Genomic DNA, 25,312 nt, shown 5'->3' with positions numbered 1-25,312 from the left:
GCATGGCAGTGACAGCCTGGGCCCCTTGGCACTGCCCAAGAGGCAAAGTGCCAATGCCCAGGGGGCACCTTGAAATTGCTCATCGGGCATGTGGCAGTGCCAATGGATGGGGCCTAATGGGGTGATCAGTGGGGGTGAGGGGTCCCAGTGCCATTCTGCATTTTGTCTGAGTGAAAGAGGGACGGAGGCCAGTGATTGGGACTGGCCATCAGGGTAGGGGGGTCAGCCTGCTGAGGGGAGGTCGGGACTGCCAGGGGTCTGGGGGGGGCAATTGGGCAGGATCAGGAGATCAACGCTGTTGGGGGATCATTGAGGCAGGCTGGAGGTGGAGCTGAGGGGGGGGAGGGGTCAAGGTTGGCCCACCCATGTTTGGGGGGCCAGTGATTGGGCCGTTGGGGGATGGGAGGGCCTGCAATGCAGGCTCGTGGGGCTGGCCAGTGATCGAGCTGACCAGTGATTGGGGGGCCGGGAGGCAGGAGCCACTGCGCATGCGCCGATCTTGGCGCTGGCAGTTTGGCACATGTGCAGTGGCCCACTCAGCGCTATTGCGCCAGCCTCTTTAGCGGGAATAGGCCCCGTCCACAGATTTTCAATGGGATTCATGCTGAGGCACTCTGCAGTGCACAGAGTGCGGGAGATTCATTTTGAAATTCCCACTGAAAGGACAAGTGGGATTTACTCCAGTATTTACGTGAATTCGAACACTTCGAATTTTTTTGGGAGAATCGCCCCCCACATTTTTGGAAGGTTCCCAGTGCAGGGGAATTTCTTATTGGAAATTTGAATGTCCCAGGCAATTGCCTTGTAATCATTACCTGGAAACTTCCAGGTGAGGCGGTTCCCCTGCGTACATTTTGATACTCCCCAGTAAAACTGCCCTGCAACTCGGATGTTACGATCCATTAACTTGGTTTCCATCTTAACAGATGCTGACTGACCCATTCAATATTCCCAACATATCCTGATTTTATTTTGGAGAATCTTGCTTCCCATGTCCTACTTCTAGCAAATAAAGGGATGAAAGTTAAAAATAAGATTTTAAAAATATGATCAAGAAAATATTTTTATGAAGTAATAAGCTGAGATATTTGCCCTACCAAGCATATGGACGGAATATCCAACAGATTTCATTCAAAATTTCACTTAATTATCTTCTTTCACAAAATTACTTTAATTAACAATTTTAATGACAGATATGAAACACTAATACCGAAATTTATACACAATTATTAAAGTCAAAAGTCAAAATAATTATAGGAACATATGACCTTCAACCTTAGGAGCAGAAATAGGCCATTTGGCCCTTTGAGCCTGCTCTGCCATTCAATAAAATCATGGCTGATCTGGTTGTGATCTCAATTCCACTTTGCTTTTTGTCCCCCAAAGCCCTTGACTCCCATGTTGATCAAAAATCTATCTAACTCCACCTTGAATAAATTCAATGAGAAAGCCTCCACTGCTCTCTGGGGAAAAGAACTCCACAAACTAACAATCCTCTGAAAGGGAAAAAGAAATCTCCTCATCTCCATTTTAAAAGGGAAACACCTTACTCTTAAATTGTGTCCCCTATTTGTAGTATCAACAAGAGGAAACACCAGTCCCGTATCTACCCTCAGGATCTCATGGGCAGGATGTTACAGCCTCACTCGAGTGAGACCGGCAAGTACCACCCGAGGTCAACGGACATTTCCATTGATCGCCCCTCGCCCGCTCCCATTCCATGGCAGATGAGGCGGTAGAATTCGGGCGTATTATGGTTCAATAAAATCACCTTTTTTTCTTCTAAACTCCAATGGATTTGGGTCCAATCTGTTCAACTTTTTTTCATAAGATAAAACGTTCATCCCAGGAATTATTTTTAAAGCATATCTTTTCGCAATAAATTTTCTTTCGTTTACTTCACATGATTCACCGTTTTTACTTTCTGATTGCTACGAATCATTCTCTCACTCATTGAGCGAGATTCTCTGGCCTCCTAGCCAGGTGCTTCCCGTCCGCAGGAGATGATGCCGATTTTCCGGTCCCACCGCTGTCAATGGGAATTCTCATTGACGTCACCCCATGACGGCAGAGAATTCCAGCCATTAAGTTTAAGCCCATGTTCTGCTGATGTGAGATTTTCAAACATACTGACATATTGCTCTTGCTAAAACACACACCAAAATGAAAATTACAACTAACGTTGCTTTTGGTTTGCTTTCTCCTTATTTGTTGACATGTGTAAACATTTAACCAGATACAGACGACTCTCTAATCTGTGTTCAAATTGATTTTCTGGCATCGACAGGCAGAAGGTTACGTTTATTTTTAACATAATCAGTGAGTGATGATGACATTATCAGGGAAACTGACTTAGAAAGGTGACTGAAGAATGTGAATTATCAGTGGATGCAATTAACTTTTGGGTGCTTCAGTGATCACATTTCAGCAGTATATGCTGGATTACGCTCCCTTGCAGAGGTAGGCTTGGTATCTCTGCTAGGCCTGTCTGTCAGGGGTGCCAGCAATGTCTAAGCAAAATATAACTGACAGGAATATTCTCAGACCCTTAATCAATCCAACTAGTTGGTCTTCGACAGGAAGTATTAATGTGAAATGCATTATGTCGAGAGGCACTAAGTCCAAATCTTTTGCCACTGTTGACGATTATTGGGGAGAAACTAGATTTCTTTAGAAATCATAGAAACCCTACAGTGCAGGAGGAGGCCATTCAGCCCATCGAGTCTGCACTGACAACAATCCAATCTCGGCCTTATCCCAGTTATCCCACTTATTTACCCTGCTAATCCCTCTAACCTATGCATCCCGGGACACTAAGGGGCAATTTAGCATTGGCCAATGCAAATAACCCACAAATCTTTGGAAGGAAACCCATGCAAACAGGGGGAGTATGTGCAAACTCCATACAGACAGTGACCCAAGCCGGGGATTGAACCCAGGTCCCTGGCGCTGTGAGGCAACAGTGCTAACCACTGTGCCACCGTGCCGCCCCTAAAATTTATATTTATTTTTGAATGAACACATTGAATCAATATGTGCTGGATTTCAAACAATGTCTGTCGCACATTAGGTTCTGTTCTTCTTTATTCTGCAGCGTCGTCCACGTTTACCTGATGGAGCTAGTCCAAGTAGAAGATTTGCAATCGTGTCATCTATTTTATATTGACACAGTTAAGTACAGATGAGGGAGGCCATTCCTTTAATAGAAACCCATGATCTCCCCTCGCCAATTATCCGACTGTTTTTTGACTGCTTCCATCACCCTAAGCAAGAGACTATTCTGAGTATTGATATCCCCAACTAAAAAAAGGTACTTTTTGATATTGGTATGAAGCTCCAAAGTCCCTGAATATATTACTGACTACTCTGAACATTTGCTTTAAATCATTTTATTTAAGTATTGATTTAAAGAAACACATTTCTGCTGGAAAATGATTCAGCAAACCACTTATTTGTTTTTAAAAACAGATGTACCATCTTGCATGTGCTATCAAATGCGCATCAAATAACAAGTTGTTGCTTTGAAAATGGCATCGAGGTTTTATGTAACTTCAAACATGTATCTTCCACCTTACACAATGGCGGCATGGTGGCACAGTGATTACCACTGCTGCCTCACAACGCCAGGGACCTGGGTTCGATTCCCAGCTCGGGTCACTGTCTGTGCAGAATCTGCACTTTCTCCCCGTGTCTGCGTGGGTTTCCTCCGGGTGCTCCGGTTCCCTCACACAATCCAAAAGACATGCTGGTTAGATGATTGGCCATGCCAAATTCTCCCTCAGTGCACCTGAACAGGCACCGGAGTGTGGCAACTGGGGGATTTTCACAGTAACTTCATTGTAGTGTTAATGTAAGCCTACTTGTGACACTAATAAATAAACTTTAAAAATGTATCTCTCATGTGCTTTCTGCAAAATATTCTTCCATGGGTTTGTTTAATGTGTAACGATTTTGGCCGATGTGTCTGTTTTTGTTATTCATTCGTGGGGCGTCGCTGGCTAGGCTAGCAGAAGATGATGGTGAGCTGCCATTTTGAATCTCTGCGGTCCATGTGCTGAATTTTCCTGTCCCGTCTGCCATGGGAATCACAGTGGGTGGGGGCAGACCAAGCAAATGGCTGTAAACCTCGGGCCGGATTTTCCAGTTTTGGGGTGAGCGCGCCCATAAAATCCTTCCCCGTGTGTTGTAGGGACACCCACAGTGCTGTTAAGAAGGGTATTCCAGGTTTTTGACCCAACGACAACCACAGGTGATATTGTTTAAAGTCAGAATGGTGTGTGACTTGGAGAGGAACATGCATCCTGTCCTTGTAGGTGGTAGAGATCGCAGATTCGCAAGGTGCTGCCGAAGGAACACTTTCTTGCTTCTCCAGACTCCTTGCTTCTTGAAGACTTCATTACATGTTCAACTTATATACCAAGTCTCCGGAAGAAGCAGCGGCACTACCAGAGCCAAGAGGTTCTACTTCAAGGCAGAGTGAATTGCATTTCATTATGTACACTGGTGTCCTGACCCAAATAATTTATCGTGGAGAATTTATATATTCTACAGATTGGGCTAATGGCTTAACAATAGAGGGGTTATAAATTGGATTATTTTATGCTCTGCTGCATCCTGCAAATCTTCAGAATAAGTACACACACCTGGTCCCCATGTATAATTGGTACTTTGTAGATTTGATTGCTATCATTCAAAATTAATCAGGAACATAGAAATGACATTTAAAAGCTGTCAATCACTCCCTCAAACTGGAAGCTCTTCAACGTTGGCAATTGAATCTCTGCACAGCAAAGAAACCACAAATAAAAGTCCAACATTCAGGTCCTGATTGTATAATTGTATAATTTCTTGTCTAATTATGTTCTGCCTTTTCCAGAAAGGTAGTCTCAAACATTTAATTATTCTCCACATTCAAATGGAGAGAAAACAGAAGCGGCAGCAATATGCTAATAGTCTAGCGTCCCGACAAATTACGCTGTACTTAATGATTTCTCCAAGGCATGAATCAATCTCTAACCTTGCCTAATGCCCCACCTAGTGACCTGATTGAGATTGAAGAAAGTGAATAAACTTTAGTGCAGTTACCACACAAAACTCAATTCTGTGACAAATAGAATGCAGTGAAAAGCTGGATTCCAAAACATTAAACAACATTAGGGGAGGTGATGGCGTCATGGTATTTTCACTGGACTGGTAGCACAAAGAACAAAGAAAGAACAAAGAACAGGATAGCGCAGGAATAGGCCCCTTGGCTCACCAAGCCTGCACCGACACACGACTCCTTTCTAAACATAAAGACCTTTTGCTTCTATGCAGTCCATATCCCACTATTCCCTGCCTATTCATGTATCTGTCAAGATGCCTCTTAAACATCGCTGTTGTATCTGCTTCTACCATCTCCTCTGGCAGTGCATTCCAGATATTTACCAAACTCTGTGTAAAAAATGTGCCCCTCACATCTCCTTTAAACTTTCCCCCTTTTACCTTAAACCAATGTCTCCTAGTAATTGACATTTCAACCCTAGGTAAAAGACTCAGACTATCCATCCTATCCATGGCTCTCATAATTGTGTAAACTACTATCAGGTCAGCCTCAGCCTCTGACGTTCAAGTGAAAACAAACCAAATTTTTCCAATCTCTCCTCATAGCTAATCCCTCCAAACCAGGTAAACCTTTTTTGTGCCCTCTCCAAAGCCTTCACATCCTTCTGGTAGTGTAGTGACTGGAACTGCATGTAATATTCCAAATGTGGCCTAACTAAAGTTTTATACAACTGCAACATGACTTACCATTTTTTATATTCTATGCCTGACTGATGAAAGCAAGCATGTCATATACCTTCTTGATCACCTTATCCATTTGTGTTGCCACTTTCGGGGAACTGTGGACCTGTGTGCCCAGATCCTTCTGTAGGGTAATAATCTGGGGCCATGGGTTCGAATCTCACCATGGCAGATGGTGGAATTTGAAATCATGAATTAGAAATCTAATTGTGAAACCCAGCTGGTTCACTAATGTCCTTTAGAGAAGGAAGTCTGCCATCCTTATCTGGTCTGGCCTACATGTGAGTTCAGACATGCAGACAGCAATGTGGTTGACTCTTTAATGCCCTCTAAAAGTGAGACAATCAGTTCAGGGGCAATTAGGAGTGTGCAACAATGCTGGCTTTGCCAGCGACACCCACATCCCACAAAAGAATAAAAGAAAAACTAATTTATGGTTAGTAGTTTGTAATATTAGAAAGCAGATTACCAAGCTATGAACTGATGGGACATTACTCCTTCCACAATTTTTCTGCCAAATTTCTTTCCCTCCTTCTACTCTCCCAATTCTTGGCATTTGCCATTTTCTTGTACTCATCAAGTGACTATTTTTCATCCCAATGTTTAGAGACAGAGGATTATCAAAATACTTAATTTATATGTACAACATAATTGATCCTAATTTTTCTCCTTTTCTTGCTTTTTCCAGGAGGCAAAGCAGATGCTACATAGCAGCAGCAAAGGTCCTGGATGCATTTCACTTGCAGCTGGGGGCAGCCTGTGCTGGGGGCCTCAAGAGCTCTGCAATCCAGAGCTTGTCCACTGTGAGAGTGGCAAGGTCAGTGGGATGTTCCCACACCGGCTCCAGCCACTGGGGAGGGGGGGGGGGGGGGGGGGCACAACACAGAAGCACACAGTGGCAAATGCATAAACACATCTAGTTGCACAAGGGTTTCATAGCATTGCCATTATACCATGCATGGAACTATTACAGAATCCTTACATTGGAGAAGGAGGCCATTCGGCCCATCAGACCTGCACCACCAATAACTTCACTCAGGCCCTATCCCTGTGACCCCACGTAGTTACCCAGGTATTCCCCCTGACACTTAGGGGCAGTTAACATGGCCAATCAACCTAACATGCATGGGCACCATATGTCACCCAGGAGGAGGTGCCAGGATCTGGTCCATTGACAGCAGCGGGAGTCTCAGCTGAATCCAGTGTGAATGAGGAAATTGCACATTTCCCCTGTCTACAGGTCAATGACCATTGACATTTGCCCCTCCTGCACATGGCCATTGTCTGTTGGTTACACTGCTTCCCCCTCATTCAAGAGAATCATCCAATGCTGGTTCAACTTCTTGCTGCTGTGTCAGGACTGCAGCACCAATATAACATGGGAAACACTTGAAGATCCATATCGCAGGCCTCCCCCAGAATTACCGAAAGATATGAACTTCATCCAACACTGGCTTGATGCAATGATGAGCCACAGATTGAGAGATCCCACAAATGTCCCAGCCTGGAATGATTCTGTAGCAAAAACATTGATCACCACAGTCACCTTTTCTGCCACTTTCCAGTGGCCTTGCCTCTTCAGCCAGCATTCTGCTCAGGTCGCCAACTACCTATCTTACTAAGTGATGCGCGATATAACTCACGAGGCATTTGCCTAAACTCAACTAAGTTGAGTCTTTGGAGATAATGGTGCTCTGACAGCCCTATGAAGCTGAGCTATAGAGCTTATGTGCTGGGTAGAAAATTCTTCAAGCACTTGCCTGCCTTGCGGCCCCCTTTGTGCCCTCCACACTCACATGCCAGGCGCGTATCATGGCACTGAGGCACCTCTGTTAGCGAATTTGTTGTGATTGTCTCTTTAAAATCACATGAACTGGGAAACCAATCAGGGACCAGGTTGAGAGTTCACCTCAGTCAATAGGGGTTTACATTCCAGAATCTTCTCAGGTTCTGGCTGTAACCATGAGGCTGCAAGCTTCTGTATAACCTTTTCTGTAAATAAACATGTTGCTGTTTTTTCTTTAGCTGGTGAACAAGAATTAGGACATTGGAGGTGAGGCTAAAACCGAACCTCAAATTGTGAGTATAGTTTCCATTGAAGTTGAAAGAAAGTAAGTGAGTAATTACAAAAACGTATCTATTTGGACAGATTTTGATGACTGTAATGTACTGGACACAACACAGACTGTTTGGGCTTTCAAGTAAAGGAGGAGAGGAAGAGAAAGACGATCTTCCAGAGTGTGAGTGGGACCTAGGTTTTAAAGTAAAAAGTTTATTTATTAGTCACAAGTAGGCTTACATTAACACTGCAATGAAGTCACCGTTAAAATCCCCTAGTCACCGTACTCCAGCACCTGTTCAGGTACACTGAGGGAGAATTTAGCATGATCAATGCACCTCACCTGCACATCTTTGGACTTTGGGAGGAAACCGGAGCACCGAGGTAACCCATGCAGACACAGGGAGAATGTGCAAACTCCACACAGACAGTGACCCGAGCCGGGAATTGAACCCGGGTCCCCGGCACTGTAAGGCAGCAGTGCTAACCACTTGGTTTACAACTTGATTCATTGTCTCACAACCACAAGCGTGCCTGACTCCTTGTTTTTTTTCCCTGAACTGGTGAAGAACAATCTTTTTTAAAAGATGCATTCTTCCTGCCTACCATTTTCCTGCCATCAACCCTATCTCCAGCAAGTTGGGAAAATTCCACCCATCGGACGGAATTTTCCTGTCCCGCCCGTGTTGAGAATTGGAGCAGGTGGGACAGGGCCATGCAAAAGTCCATTGACCTCGGGCGAGAATTTCCGGTCTTGGGGCGAGCGCAGCCAGAAAATTTGGCCCGTCGAGTCTGTTTCTCTCTCCATAGATGCAGTTTGACCCCATTGAATATTTCTAGTATTTCCTATTCTTTATATCAGATTTTCAGCATCCTCGGTATTTTGCTTTTTGTCTTCTCCCATTGACTTGCAGAGGAAAGTTCCTATTGCTGAATTCCAGTGTGTGGCAAAAACTGAGAAAAAAGTTCACTGACGTTTATTTATTTCAGAATGGAAACGTGCCTTTAATAATTGCATTTAAGAATCAAACTGTGCTGATGGCCAATGATGGTTAAATCATAGTTCATGTTCTGTTTTTATTGATTTCAATAAAAGAAAGTCAGGAGAGCAGGGTCAGGGGTGGAGGCTCAGTGCTCCATCATTCTTCACAACACCCTCAACCCACACCACAGGGATTCAATATCCTATTAGTAGCGCACTGTCAGTCAGTGCAGTGAAGAGCGCTCATCTATAAAGCAGTGAAACTCATTTATAATCTGCAGATATGTGAACCTTGTCACGGCGCATTTTAATTACCCAGGAACGTGGAGCAAGGCAAAAAGTTCCGACTTATGTAATGTTGAAGTTAAAGTTAGTTTCTGCATATTATTTCGGAGAGTTATTACACTGCTGGGAATACAACAAATTATAATGGGTCATCCAATTTATTACATGAATTTCACAGACTGCATAACGAGATTATGAATGGTAAGTGGCCAACTCATAAGAATGATAAGAACCAAGAGCAGGAGTAAGCAATTCATCCCCTCGAGCCTGCTCCGCTATTCAATCCGATCATGGCTGATCGCATCTCAGCCTCAACTCCACTTTCCCGACCATTCACCATATCTCTTCAAACCCTTGCTAATTAAAAATGTACCCACCTCTTCCTTAAATTCGCTCAATATCCAGGCATCCACTGCATTCTGGAGTAGTGAATTCCACAGACTCTCAACCATTTGAGAGAAGTAATTTCTCTTCATATGAAGGCAAAATACTGTGGATGCTGGAATCTGAAACAAAAACAGAAAATGATGGAAAATCTCAGCAAGTCTGACAGCATCTGTGGAGAGAGAATAGAGCCAATGTTTCGAGTCAGCATGACCCTTTGTCAGAGGGCGAGAGGCATGGTGGCACAATGGTTTAGCACTGCTGCCTCATAGCGCCAGGGACATGGGTTCAATTCCAGCCTCGGGTCACTGTCTGTGTGGAGTTTGCACATTCTCCCTGTGTCTGCATGGATTCCCTCTGGGTGCTCTGGTTCCCTCCCACAGTCCAAAGATGTAGATTGATTGGCCATGCTAAATTAAACCTAGTGTTAGGGGTATTGGCAGGGTAAATATGTGGGGCTACAGGAATAGGGCCTGGATAGGATTGTGGGCGGTGCAGACTTGATGGGCCGAAAGGTCTCCTTCTGCACTGCAGGGATTCTATGAAACAAATGAAATTACATAGGCATGAGGACAAATTTGGTGCTAGTGGACACTGCAGGAAGACCAGGAGTCACAAAACCTTTCTGCTTCATACCACGTATGTCAAAGGAGTCAGTGTAAGTTGAGTTCCTATTTCTCATTTTTGTCTCTCCTGCGATATACTCTGGTGTGTGGGTAAATATTAAAGGAACGAATTTCAGGATACAGTGGAATGTGTGTGCATGGGGCAGTAAGGTAACATCTGCATGTGAGTTGGTTAAAGTGGAGCTAGATTGTGGATGGCCAGTTGCTCTCAGTCTTGCACATCTGTCCCCAGTGGTTTGGCAAGTCAAGACAACTGGAGATGAGGTTGACGGCAGTGGCCAATCTGCAGCACCTTCTCTGCTCCTGTTGAACTTTACAGCTGTCCACACAGCTGTGCTGTGATGTGAATACCATTTCCACTGCTACATCTGGCAAGGCAGCTTAATTGATGCACTTGATGAAGGGTGGCTGGAGATAGGCGATTTCCCTCCCATATAGAAACTACCATGCATGTTACTCCCACCTGCATGGTTGGGCTAGTGAAGCAAAGCATTAACTGAGGCTAGCTGTTTAACTATAGCTACAGGGATCCACAGGAGGGCACTGGGTGAGTATCAGGGTGTGGAGATGCCGGCAGTAGTAAAATTGGGCCCACCATGTCTCCCGCTGTCAGTACAGCTCCCCCTCCTCATACTCACAGCTCCCCTTGCTTTGTCTCTGCTTCGTTATTTTTTAAAGACTTTTTCATCCTCCTCCTCGCCCCCCCTCCTCCCCCTCCTCCTCCTCCCGGCCCCCCCTCTTCCCCCTCCTCCGCCTCCCGGCCCCCACTCCTCCCCTCCCCCCTGCCTCCCCCCCTGCCTCCCCCCCCTGCTCCCCCCCCGCTCCCCCCCTGCTCCCCCCCTGCTCCCCCCCCTGCTCCCCCCCCGCTCCCCCCCCGCTCCCCCTCCCGCTCCCCCCTCCCCCCCTGCTCCCCCCTGCTCCCCCCCATGCTCTCCCCCCGCTCCCCCTCCTGCTCCCCCCCTGCTTCCCCCCCCTGCTCCCCCCCCCCGCTCCCCCCCACCCTGCTCTTCCCATTTGCCTCCCTCCCGCCTCCTCCTCCCCACTACCACTACCGCTACCAATCGTCGCCCTCCCCGTCCCCACCACCCGTTCAGGGTGGAGGCTGGAGAGGCGTACTTGGGCAATATTGCAACAGGTCAGGGCAGGTGTATTCCTTGAGGGAATCCCATCCATCTTATAATGCATGGCGGGATTCTCCCAAAAAATATTCCAACTGCCAAATTTGTTTAAACGCCTCCCCGCCCCCCACCACCAGCCAGTCCCGATCTCCCCAGCCCGCTCCCCACCCCGATGGTTGGCTCCAATCAGCCCCTTCCCTCCCTTTGCACCAGTCCCGACTGTAGAGTGGCAGTGGGACCCCCCCCACCCCAATAGGCCCCACCCCCTTGGCACTGCCTAATGTCCAATGGGCAGTGCCAAGGTGCCCCTTGGGCATTGCCAATTTGTGCCTTGAGCAGTGCCAGGGGACTAGGCTGGGAATGCCCAGCAGCACACGCTTAACCCCGACATCCTGGGGGGCCCTAATGTCTCCTTTCACTCCAGTGGTGGTTGGCTGCCAGCTGGGGAGCTGTTGTAAACCCCGCTGGAGTGAACCACTCCTGGCCAGAATGGTGGGGGGCGGTGGGGGGATGCGGGTAGGGTAAAAGAGGCTAATAGGATTCAAATACGGATTGAAATATGGAGGTCAGCTCCGTTGTGGAGCTGACTACTCCAGAAACCCGGGGCCCGGTGATGCAACGCTCAATGGGGAGTCTGGCGAAATGGCCTCTGATGTGGTAGGAAACAGGAACACACAGAGGAAACGCACACAGACACGGGGAGAATGTGCAAACCCCATACAGTCAGTGACCTGAAACCAGAATTGAACCTGGGTCCCTGGCCCTGTGAGGCAGAAATGCTAACCACTGCGCCACCATGCTGCCTGGAATTCTTTGAGGATGTAACTTTGTCGAGTTGACCAGGGAGAACCAATGGAGGTGATTTATTTCAACTTTCAGAAAGATTTTGGCAAGGTTAATATAGCAGATTACGATATAAAGTTAAAGCTCATAGGATTGTGGGCAGTTCTTGAGATGGATAGAAAGCTGGTAAGTAGGCAGTAAGCAAAGAGTTGGCATGAATGGGTTTTTTTCCGATCCACAGGGATCTGTGCTCAGATCTCAACTGTTCAGTTTATTTATTAGCCACAAGCAGTCTTACATTAACATTGCAATGAAGTTACTGTGAGAATCCCCTAGTCGCCACACTCTGGCACCTGTTCAGGAACACTGAGGGAGAATTTAGCATGGCCAATGCACCTAACCAGCACGTCTTTCAGATTGTGGGAGGAAACCGGAGCACCCGGAGGAAACCCATGCAGACACGGGGAGAATGTGCAAACTCTGCACAGACAGTGACCCAAGCCAGGAATCAAACCCAAGTCCCTGGCGCTGTGAGGCAGCAGCGCTAACCACTGTGCCACTGTACTGCCCCAGCACACTATATAATAATGATTTGAATGAGGGAACTAAATGTATTATTTCCTAATTTGCGAATGATACAAAGCTGAATGGAAGGGTGAGCTGTGAGGAGGATGTAGAGATGCTTCAGGGCTCAATTTTACCATTGCTTTGTGCCCATTTTTGGGCGCAAAAACTTGGTAAAGTTGGGTGTGAGGCGATTAGCGCGATCTGCGCCCGCGTCAGCACAGATGCCCACTTTATCAAGGCCCGAAAATGGCCATAATCCGGACTGTGCCCGAAATGGGCATGACGTCAATTTAAGTGCATTTGCATGCATTTAAACTGACTTAATGAGCTGGACGCCCAATCTTATCTGCATGTCCTCCTTTACCATCGCGTTCGCCCGTCCAGATTCAGCGCGAAACAGACACGCTCGGTAAAGGTCTGTTTCGGGTGCTCCAGCTTCTGAAGAGGTAAGTTCAGAGCTTCCAGCGGCTCTCTGACTCAGATCAGTGGTGGGGGGGAGGAGGAGCCGGGCCAGATATATCTTTGTTTGGGGTGGGTGGGGGGGGGCGGGGGGGGGAGGCCAGATCATTCTCTGATCAGGGGGCAGTTGGGAGGCCAGATGCTTCTCTGGTGGGGATGGAGGCCAGATAGTTCTCTCTGGTAGTCGGGGGGTGGGGGGGGGGGGGGGGGGGGGGCGGTGGGATGGGGAAGGAGGCCCGATCATTCTCTGGTGGGGTTAAACCAACAAGCAAAATAATAATAATGGTGATGATCCTTCTCTTTGCCAGGAGGGTTGCAGGCAGTGTGGGCGCAATTCAGATCCGACTTGGAAACGTGTTCTCAGGCGCCCCCTTACGCACTTAGCCTAAAAAACAATTGTGAGTCTGAATTGCGCTGTGGGTGGGGCTTATCGCACCTGAAAATTTGAAACCGCCCCCCTGTCACATCACTCCCAGGCCGCAAAAAGCGGATAAAGCGGCCCGGGTGTGGTGAACCATAGATGGTTACCACTATGGGTACTTGTACATATGTTGCTGTTGTCACTGTTGGGGTTAGGGTTGGGGTGTTCTACCTGTTGGTATTGTTCTGTGGTACACTCCGGTTGGCTCCGCCTACTTGTAGGAGTATAAAGGTCACTGCACTGCCTGGTGACCCTTTAGTCTGGGATTGTATTGTTATGCAGTATGCTCCATTCTTGTTACTAATAAAAGCCTTTATTTCCTGGGTACGATCCAGCCTCCCGCGTGATTTAATCGCGCATCACCGGGGAGCAAAAAGCAGAAGTAATGGCCCCCACAGACATCGCCCCACCCCCACAACATAATTGTTCCCCTTATCCACCCCCCCCCCCCCCCCTACTTCAGCACTTAGAGTCAAAATGGTAAAATCACCCCCTCAGTGTGATTTGGACAGGCTGAGTGTGTGGGCAGATGCATTGCAGCTGCAGTACAATGTGGATAAATGTGAGGTTATCCACTTTGGGAGCAATAATAGGGAGACATTTGAATGTGTATGAATTGAGAAAAATGGACACTCAGCAAGACCTTGGTGTTCTCTAGTATTCGTCAATGAAAGCGCGCAGGCATAGAAGGCAGTAAAGAAAGCAAATGGTATGTTGATCTTCATAGTGAGAGGACTTGAGTATAGGGATGTTTTATTACAATTGTATAGGGTATTGGTGAGGCCATACCTGGAGTATTGTGTGCAGTTTTTATGCCCTTATCTGAGGAAGGATGTTGCTATAGAGAGAGAGTGCAGCAAAAGTTTGAGGCTGATAATCTGGGATGGCAGGTCTGTCATATGAGGAGAGATTAAGTCAGTTAGGATTATATTCATTGGAGTTTAGAAGGGATCTCATAGAAGCTTATAAAATTCTAACAGGGTTAGACAGGGTAGATTCAGAAAGAATGTTCCGATGGGGGAATCTAGAAGTAAGGGCTATAGTTTGAGGATAAGGGGTAAACCTTTTAGTACTGAGGTGAGGAGAAATTTCTTCACCCAGAGAGTGGTGAATCTTTGGACATTGCTACCACAGGAAGTAGTTAGGTGGGAATTTACAGCCTCGCTCGTCCCAAAAAATGTAAAATCTCGCCTGAGGTCAACAGAACTTTTCATTTGATTTTCATGGCGGATGGGGCAGTACAATTCCAGCAGGTGAATCCAAAACATTGTGTGACTTCAAGAAGGAATTATACTTCTTGGGACTAAAGGGATCAAGGCTTATCGGGGGGAAGGTGAGATCAGGGTATGGAACTTGATGATCAACCATGGTCAAAATGAATGGTGGAGCAGGCTTGAAGGGCCGAATGGCCTACTCCTGCTTCTAATTTCTATGCATGTTTGTATGTAGGTCTACACTCTCATTATATACCAGGGAAAACTACTTTAAACCATAAAACATTTAGTACAGGCCATTGTCCTTTGCTTCTATCTCTTTTCCTCTTCTCAAACATTTTTATCTGTAAAATGTAGCACTAACTGTTTCAGTTTCCCTTTCTAATTTTCAGGACCGTTATTTGGGAGATTACTGTTTTTGGAATTAGCCAGATGTCTAATTATCAGTGAAAGTGTGACTGGACTGGTGGAAACCACATTAACAGGAACGAGGCTAAAATTAGCATTCAGGAAAGAAACAATGGAGGAGTTGACAGATGTTAAACAATATTTAAATCCCACAGTGTCGGTACAATCACTGATGATTTTACAATGTCATTCATAAACATGTACCAGAAACGCAATCAAAATATGTGCAAAAACAGCCGTGATGAATGCACTTGGCCTCTAATTATTTCATCAGTATAGTTGTTGAGATTTATTTCGCACACTTAAATGATTGAAAACATTTGAAGTCCAGAGGATACATTGGCCTATATAATTCTGGAATAAAGAATTAGTTTTAATAATAGAACTGCGGCAATCCTATTTAAGGGGGAATTGTAATCATCTGTATGCTTACTGACAGATTGGAAGTTGCAATTATATTGTCACTTCTGTGTGCAAAACTGGCTCTGGAGTCTGATCCGGATCTGCTCTGAAATGCAGAGGTCTTGTGCTCCAGCAGGAGCACAAGATCTCAGCACCAGCAAGAGCACAAGATTCCGCCGATTGAAACCAAGGTTTCCGGGCAGACTAAAAGTGGTTGACGGTAAATAAAGGGACGCAGATCTATCCAAGGTCACAGGCAAGCTGAAGAGGACAGAGTCCAGATCCAGAAGCTGAGAATAATTTGCTGCAGATGTGTCTGTTACTTGAAGATAACATTGGTGGATCTACACCATCCAGAACAAATTGAGAAGTTTTATAGAAGTGTGTTATCTCTAGTGAAGATCATGCCCATGGAACTCAGGTTGGTTGTAAGCTTAAAATCAGACTTCAAATTAGCAGGAGAGGAACTATAATTCTTTGCAAAGAAGACAGGAGCACTTTGTTACCGAGTTTAATTCGCCATTTAATGTGAAATGTATAATCTATAATGGACTGCTGTTTGGCTGTTAATTCATGTTTAATTTATCTTCATTCCGGATGCTAGAGCACAGGAGGTTATCTAAGACAGTATTTAATGTTTGCTTTGTTTGTATCTTGTATATTAAAAATTTGTCTGTTTTTTGAACTACGAAATCTTGTACCTTCATTCTTTCAATATTTTACTGGGATTGCAGATTACAGGTTATTGGCTCGACCAAGGACAGAGCAGTAGTTATTGGTTACAGACCAGATACTATAGCCACAATTGACTTTCTCTGGAAATGAAAATAACAGGAGAAATGTATAATGGGCGACTGAATAAATATGACCTGTGTTTCACTCTATCACTGTTATTAATCCCCCAGTAAGAAGTTTAACAACACCAGGTTAAAGTCCAACAGATTTATTTGGTAGCAAAAGCCACAAGCTTTCGGAGCCTTAAGCTCCTTCTTCAGGTGAGTGGGAATTCTGTTCACAAACAGGGCATACAAAGACACAAACTCAATTTACATGGATAATGGTTGGAATGCGAATACTTACAGCTATTCAAGTCTTTAAGATACAAACAATGTGAGTGGAGAGAGCACCAAGACAGATCAAAGAGATGTGTATTGACTCCAGACAGGACAGCCAGTGAAATTCTGCAAATCCAGGCAAGCTGTGGGGATTACAGATAGTGTGGCATGAACCCAATATCCCGGTTGAGGCCGTCCTCGTGTGTGCAGAACTTGGCTATCAGTTTCTGCTCAGCGACTCTGCGCCGTCGTGTGTCGTGAAGGCCGCCTTGGAGAACGCTTACCCGAATATCAGAGGCCGAATGCCCGTGACCACTGAAGTGCTCCCCAACAGGAAAAGAACAATTTTGCCTGGTGATTGTCGAGCGATGTTCATTCATCCGTTGTCGCAGCGTCTACATGGTTTCCCCAATGTACCATGCCTCGGGACATCCTTTCTTGCAACGTATCAGGTAGACAACGTTGGCCGACTTGCAAGTGTATGTACCGTGTACCTGGTGGATGGTGTTCTCACGTGAGATGATGGCATCTGTGTCGATGATCCGGCACATTTTGCAGAGATTGCTGTGGCAGGGTTGTGTGGTGTCGTGGTCACTGTTCTCCTGAAGGCTGGGTAGTTTGCTGCGGACAATGGTCTGTTTGAGGTTGTGCGGTTGTTTGAAGGCAAGAAGTGGGGGTGTGGGGATGGCCTTGGCGAGATGTTCGTCTTCATCAATGACATGTTGAAGGCTCCGGAGGAGATGCTGTAGCTTCTCCGTTCCGGGGAAGTACTGGACGACGAAGGGTACTCTGTCCACTGTGTCCCGTGTTTGTCTTCTGAGGAGGTCGGTGCGGTTTTTCGCTGTGGCGCGCCGGAACCGTCGATCGATGAGTCGCGCGCTATATCCTGTTCTTATGAGGGCATCTTTCAGCGTCTAGAGGTGTCTGTTGCAATCCTCCTCATCCAAGCAGATCCTGTGTATACGGAGGGCTTGTCCGTAGGGGATGGCTTCTTTAACGTGTTTAGGGTGGAAGCTGGAGAAGTGGAGCATCGTGAGGTTATCCATGGGCTTGCAGTACAGTGAGGTGCTGAGGTGACCGGCCTTAATGGAGATTCATGTGTCCAAGAATGCAACCGATTCCGGAGAGTAGTCCATGGTGAGTCTGATGGTGGAATGGAACTTGTTGATATCATCATATAGTTGTTTCAGTGATTGTTCACCATGAGTCCAAAGGAAGAAAATGTCATCGATGTATCTAGTGTATAGCAGGTGAAGAAGTCTTGTTCGAACCTGTGCATGAAGATGTTGGCATATTGAGGTGTGAATTTGGTCCCCATGGCTGTTCCGTGTGTCTGGATGAAGAACTGGTTGTTGAAGGTGAAGACATTGTGGTCCAGGATGAAGCGGATGAGTTGTAAAATTGCATCTGGAAACTGGCAGTTGTCGGCGCTGAGCACTGAGGCCGTTGCAGCAATGCTATCATTGTGGGGGATGCTGGTGTAGAGTGCCGAGACATCCATTGTGACGAGGAGCGCTCCTGGTTCAACTGCTCCATGTGTGCCGAGTTTCTGTAGGAAGTCCGTAGCGTCGCGACAAAAGCTGGTGGGTTTTTGTACAATGGGTTTCAGGATGCCCTCGACATAGCCGGAGAGGTTCTCGCACAGGGTCCCATTGCCCGATACAATGGGACGGCCGGGTGTGTTTGCCTTGTGTATTTTCGGGAGGCAGTAGAGACCTCCAACGCGGGGAGTACGTGGGATGAGAGCACGGAGGGTGCTCTGTAGGTCCAGATCAAAGGTCTTGATCAGAGTGTTGAGTTGACGGATGTGTTCTTTGTTCGGATCTGCGGGTAACGGCACAGAGTCGCTGAGCAGAAACTGATAGCCAAGTTCCGCACACATGAGGACGGCCTCAACCGGGATACTGGGTTCATGCCACACTATCTGTAATCCCCACAGCTTGCCTGGATTTGCAGAATTTCACTGGCTGTCCTGTCTGGAGTCAATACACATCTCTTTGATCTGTCTTGGTGCTCTCTCCACTCACATTGTTTGTACCTTTAAGACTTGATTAGTTGTAAGTATTCGCATTCCAACCATTATTCTGTAAATTGAGTTTGTGTCTTTATATGCCCTGTTTGTGAACAGAATTCCCACTCACCTGAAGAAGGAGCTTAAGGCTCCGAAAACTTGTGGCTTTTGCTACCAAATAAACCTGTTAGACTTTAACCTGGTGTTGTTAAACTTCTTACTGTGTTTACCCCAGTCCAACGCCGGCATCTCCACATCATTAGTCCCCCACACAGTGGAGTTCTGCTCCAATAATATTGGCAACCAGTTGACCACTTTTCTTGGTTCCAACTAACCATACAGTTATGTGATTAACTCTCGTCAAATATCTGTATTATGTTACCAAAAGGATCAGGTACACTAGGTCAGCGATCATAAGCAGAATATTACACAGGGGAGCAATGGACTGGTGGGTTGGATGATGAGTATGGTGGAGGGCTGGATGGTTTGTCCTACCAGAAGCAAATTCAGCATGGAGGTGGCCTGCCCTCTAGCTGTAATGCACTGTGGGTGGAGTAAATTGGGGCAGTGTGTGACCTACACTCCTCACTGGGGAGGAAGTCCCTCCATCAGGGCAACAGCATCAAGCGCACTGCGGAGAGTTCAAGCAGGCTCAAGAGAAGCCCCATTGGTCACGGAGTCAGGTAAGTCCAGTGGGGAAACTTCTAGAAACAGGAGTTCAGGACAAAATGAATAGACAGGCAATTGTGGGTTAATTAAGGAAATCCAGCATGGATTTCTTAAGAGAACATCATGTTTAACTAAATTGCTGGATTCTTTGAAAAGGTAACAGAGAGGGTTGATGAGGATAATGCAGCTGGTGTACATGGACTTCCAAAAGGCATTTGTACAGTGCCGCACAACAGACTTGTGAGCAAAGTTATGGATTAAAAGGGACAGTACCAGCATGGATATGAAGTTGGCTGAGTGGTTAGGAGGTATTTTTCTGGCTGGAATAAGGTTTTATTGAAGTTTCCCAGGGGTCAATGTTGGGACCTCCTGATATATTAATGATTTATATCTTGGCTATTAATACATATAATAATTATTGATATCATTAGTATATATCATGGGTTGGTTTAGCTCAGTTGGCTGCGTTGTGATACAGAGCAATGCCAACGGTGTAGGTTCAATTCCCGTACCAGTTGAGGTGATTCATGAAAGCCCTGCCTTGTCAACTTTGCCCCTCGCCTGATGTGTGGTGACTCTCAGGTTAAATACCACCAGTCACAGCCTATGACCATTTGGGACTATGGTGACTTTACTATGTCAATTGAGCACAATTTCAACATTTGCAGATGATACGGAACTGAGAGATTGTGAACTGTGAGAAGGATGGTCTAGAACTTCAAAAAAACATAGAGAAATTAGTGGTTTGGGCAAAGAAGTGTTGAATGGCTCGTTTTGATAGGAATGTCAAGGAAAGACAAAAGGAATAAAAACAGAAAATGTTGGATAAACTCAGCAGGTCTTCCAGCATCTGTGGAGAGAAGCAGAGTTAACATTTCGGATTTAAATGACCCTTCTGCAGAATAAAGGATAAAGGATACAATTCTAAATGGGGTGCAGGATCAGAGGGACCTGGGTGTATATATTATGTAATTGAAGGTGGCAGGACATATTAATGTGGGGGATAGAGTGCATGACCAAGCAGATTATGTTAAACTGGCATAAGACACTAGTTCCACCTCAACTGGAGTGTTGCACCAGTTCTGGGCACCGCACTTTAGGAAACATGTGAAGTATTTGGAGAGAGTCCAGAAAAGATTCCTGTGAATGGTTCCAGTGATGAGAAACTTCAGTTATGAAGATAGATTGGAGAAATTTAGCCTGTTTTACTTGGGAAGTGAAGGTTGATGGGAGATTTGATAGAGGTATTCAACATCCTGAGAGGTCCGGAGAGTAGATAAGTAAAAATCTTTCCAGTCATGAAAAGGGCACAGATCAATGATAATTTGGCAATAGAAGCAATAGTGACATGAGGAAAAACTTCTTCACACAGTGAGTTGTTAGCATTGGGGATGAATAGCCTGAGAACATGATGGAGGAAGGTTCCATTGAGGCATTTGGAATTAGTTATCCAAAAAGGAAGAGTGTGCAGGGTGACAGAGAGAAGGCAGAGCAATGTCTTGTGGTGAATTGCTCATTTGGAGAGTCAGTACAGACACGATGGGCCAAATGGTCTCCTTCTGCACTCTAACAATTCAGTGATTGGGTGCCTCCAGGAAGGCGCTCCTAGGAAGTGAACTGGTAACATGTGGTCAATAACAAATATTATCGCCAGACATCAGGAACCAGAATTTGCTTTATTACTGTTGAAAGAATCCCTTTAAACTCAAAGGAAGAGGCCTGCCGTCGTATAACACATTTCCTGTCTCAGGATTGTCATCAGTGTTGTAAATGTAGGAAACATGACAGCCAATTTGTCCACAGCAAGCTCCCACACATAGTAAAGAAGCAAATGGTCAGTTCATCAATCTTTTTTATTGATGTTGGTTGAGGAATAAATATTGGTCAGCGCACCAGGGAGAACTCTTCTGCTCTTTTTGGAAATATTGCCATGGAATCTTTTTATTTCACAGTTTAACATCTCAAGAGCAACAAGGGATGGGTCATAAATGCAAGCCTTGTCAGTGACAAAACCCTCCTATGAATGAATAAAAAGAAATCTCATCTGTCTTAAAGGCAAATGTCCTTAAAATTAAACCTTGCTTTGCACCTTACAATTTCCATTTATTAAAATAGTGTGGCATTTTCATCATTATCGTTTCACAGTGAGAGGGTGCTCTGAAACGTCGCAGCTCACAAGCTCACTGGTTGAGCTATTGGGACTGACAAACTCATGTGAGTTTGATCAGTTCTCCAGCAGAGTGCTAAGTGTAACAGGAACATTCCCATTCAGGAGGAGCGCCTCAGTAAACACAATACAAAATGTTGACATCTGGAATGGAAATCATGATTCTGTGATCTATTTGTCTGTCCAAGGAGAAGAATTCAAGAAGCCACATGCAGAAAATGCAACATTTAACAGTGCACCCATTTAAAAGCCTGAGATATTAATTGTACAGCACCAATGCAGCATGGTGGCACAGTGGTTAGCATTGCTGCCTCACAGCGCCAGGGATCTGGGTTCAATTCCTGGCTTGGGTCACTGTCAATGTGGAGTTTGCATATTCTCCCTGTGTCTGCATGGGTATCCTTCGGGTGCTCCGGTTTCCTCCCACAGTCCAAAGATGTGTGGGGTTGGTGGATTGGCTATGCTAAATTGCCCCTTAGTGTTAGGGGACTAGCTAGGGTAAATGCGAGGGGTTATGGGGATAGGGTCTGGATGGGATTGTGGTCAGTGTAGACTCGATGGGTCGAATGGTCTCCTTCTGCACTGTAGGATTCTATGATTCAATGTATCACCATATCTCTTGTTTCATCAGTAGCAACTCTAATATTCATCCTGACACATCTAGGATGTGTGTGACACTACAATATTCACGTAACATTTTACAAGGCAAAATTCCGTAAGGATTTAGTCTGCCAGCCTTATGCTATCACGGAATTGCAGATCACATGTATTTTGTGAACATTTTGTGTTAAGTAATGTGGAGTCAGAAACACCTCTGCTTTTAGCATCAAGAAATCAATTATAAAACAATCAGGCTTTAGCTTTGACGCCTCTTTTACAGTTCATAAGTTTATTCAGATAAATGCTGGACTGGAATGGCTGAAAAGTTTATTTTACTTTATTTGTTACTTAATGAAAAGATAATGAAAAGAAAGCTGAACAAGAGAAATTAAGTATTTTTTTGAAGACCTTGGACTACATTTATTTACATTTATTTTTTACTTTCTAACACAGGCTGACTAATAGTTGGTAAAATCTTAGGGTTTCTGCTCAGTGTGGTTCAACAGTATTTGCCTGAAATCGAGCAAACTCAAGTGGAAAGATGTGTGGGTCAGGTGGATTGGCCATGCTAAATTGCCCCTGACTGTCAGGGGGACTAGCTAGGGTAAATGCATAGGGTTATGGGGATAGGGCCTGGGTGGGATTGTGGTTGGTGCAGACTTGATGGGCCAAATGGCCTCCTCCTCCACTGTATGATTCTAAGGAAGGTTACTGACAGATTTTCCCGCATAAATCATGCCCATTGTAAAATGAGTTTCTGTGATTTTTTTTTTCCACGAGATTTGTTCTGGAAATCACACTAAAATACTAGCAGGATTTACTCCCATTTTCCTGCACGTTGGGAGCTTGGAATAGTTTTGAGAGACTCCTGGCCCACATCTTTCACCCACCTTCATCTGGATGTATTTCTTTGTCCTTGTGGGACAGTAGAGCAGTTGTTGAATACACAAACCAGGTCATCTGACCCTGTGGAGACCATGCTAGAAACTGGCCCCACCCACAAAACTGGTCATGACCCCCTGATTGAAATAATCATTAATCCCAGATTTTGCTAATTGTGTCTGTTCTCAGGCTTTCAAGAAAAATTATTATTTTTAAAGTGTGCCTTAATTGTTATGCTTTAAAAGCTTGTGAGTACTGTTACGCCCAGTAAAGACATAGCATACTCCTCCCCTTTCAAGATACGGAATTTATTCAATGTGGACTCTTTGGCCATTTTTAAGAAGAAAAGTTAATATCAATGGGCTGCAAAGATGGTCTCCACAGGGTCAGATGACCTGGTTTGTGTATTCAACAAATGCTCCACTGTCCCACAAGGACAAAGAAATACATCCAGACGAAGGTGGGTGAAAGATGTGGGTCATGATGTGGAGATACCGGCGTTGGACTGGGGTAAACACAGTAAGAAGTTTAACAACACCAGGTTAAAGTCCAACAGGTTTATTTGGTAGCAAATGCCACTAGCTTTCGGAACAGGCTGTCCCTTCGTCAGGTGGAGTGGAGAAATGCTCACAAACGTTTGTGAGCATTTCTCCACTCCACCTGACGAAGGGACAGCCTGTTCCGAAAGCTAGTGGCATTTGCTACCAAATAAACCTGTTGGACTTTAACCTGGTGTTGTTAAACTTCTTACTGTGAAAGATGTGGGCCAGGAGTCTCTCACAAATATTCCAAGTTCCCAACGTGCGGGAAAATGGGAGTAATTCCTGCTAGTATTTTAGTGTGATTTCCAGAATGAATCTCCGACACTCTGGAAATGTGTGGGTGGGGCCTATTCCCGCTCAAGAGGCTGCAGCACAGCGCTGAGTGGACCAAAGTGCATGCACCGATCTGTCAGCGTGAAGATCGGTGCACAAGCAGAGGCCCGCCCCATTGCCGGTCTACAGATCGTTGGCCTTTCTAATCGGTGCCCAGCCACAGAACCCCCACATCTAACCACCCCATTCCCTGATCGCTGGCCTCCCGGATCTCCCCAGGCTAGCCCCGATGTCCTCCCCACCCCAATACCCCGGCCACCCCTGATTCCACCCCCCCCCACCCCCCCCCACTCCACCCATACAGCCCCGTTCTCCTGATTTCCTCCCCGGCCAGTACCGACAGCCCCGACAGTCCCGACCCCGCCTGGTAGCCCCAACCCCCCCACCCCAATGGCCAGCCCCGATCACCACCTTGCTCCCTCTCCCAGTCATCCTAACTGCAAAGTGGCAGCGGGTCCCCCCACCAATTGCCCTCCCAGTAGACCCCGCCCCCCCCCAGTAGACCCCGCCCCCCCAGACCTGTCCCTCTCTGGCCCCACCCCCTTGGCACTGCCTGATGCCCAGTGGGAAGTGCCAATGTAACCCTTGGGCAGTGCCAGTTTGCCCCTTAGGCAGTGCAGTGATGCTAGCTGGCATCTCTCCCCTTACCCCCAAACTCCTGGGGGGGCCTCAATGGCCTCTCTTCCCTCCAGTCAGATTGGATGCTGGAAATCTTAGTCTCAGAGATTCATAGAGGTCGTGACACCCAGTGGGAAGCCAGCAAAACGGCCCCTGCTGATGTCTCTCGACCAGTGCAGCAGGCTGGTAGAATCGCCCCCGCGATATATCCACCCATCTTGGCCGGGTGGATGGCCAAGATTAAGGCATTGGTTTTGCAGCACTGTAGCAAGGTTCATGGCAGTCTTGGCATTTAGCCAACTGCTGCCACTCTCTTCATAGGTTAGCCTCAAAGCTTCCTGCACACTGGCCCACCAGAAACATGAGCACTTGGTCTTTACCTCCTGATACTTCGTGAAGCCCTCTCCTTCCCACTGCTGTCCCTGAACTTTCTATTCTATGAAGGCAGTCAGTGCCCGATAGAATTGGAGCCTATTCTTTACCCATTACTTTTATTTACGGAGGTACACGCCACAAACATGAAGCTGCCAATCCCGCCATCAAAGTTTGGCTCTGTATCTTTTTGTATCGGAGCACAAGTAAATCTCCAAACAGTGTCCACCAGCTGCATTCAATTAAATACATAATTAATATAAATTTAACACTGGATGATGGAAAACAACACGTAGCCCATCGTTACAACTTCCCCTTCTATAGGGTTGTGGCTTTCAGGAGGTGAAAGCCACCTACGGTCTGGGGTTTCTTGAAAATGTTGAGTGGAGACGGGGCCAGAGTCACTTGTGGCCACCAATCAATTGTGGAAATGAGCAGTGTAATTTAATAATTCCTCCCCCCCGCCCGCCCCCCCACCCACCCCACCCCCCCCCCCCTTCCCCCCCACCCACCCGCCAATCCCCAGTTGTGAGCTGGGAGGCAGAGTTTGAGGGCAGTATGATGGGACAGC

Source organism: Mustelus asterias, chromosome 20 (assembly GCF_964213995.1).
Source record: "Mustelus asterias chromosome 20, sMusAst1.hap1.1, whole genome shotgun sequence".
Classification (NCBI taxonomy): domain Eukaryota; kingdom Metazoa; phylum Chordata; class Chondrichthyes; order Carcharhiniformes; family Triakidae; genus Mustelus; species Mustelus asterias.
Note: the sequence above shows the minus strand (reverse complement) of the source record.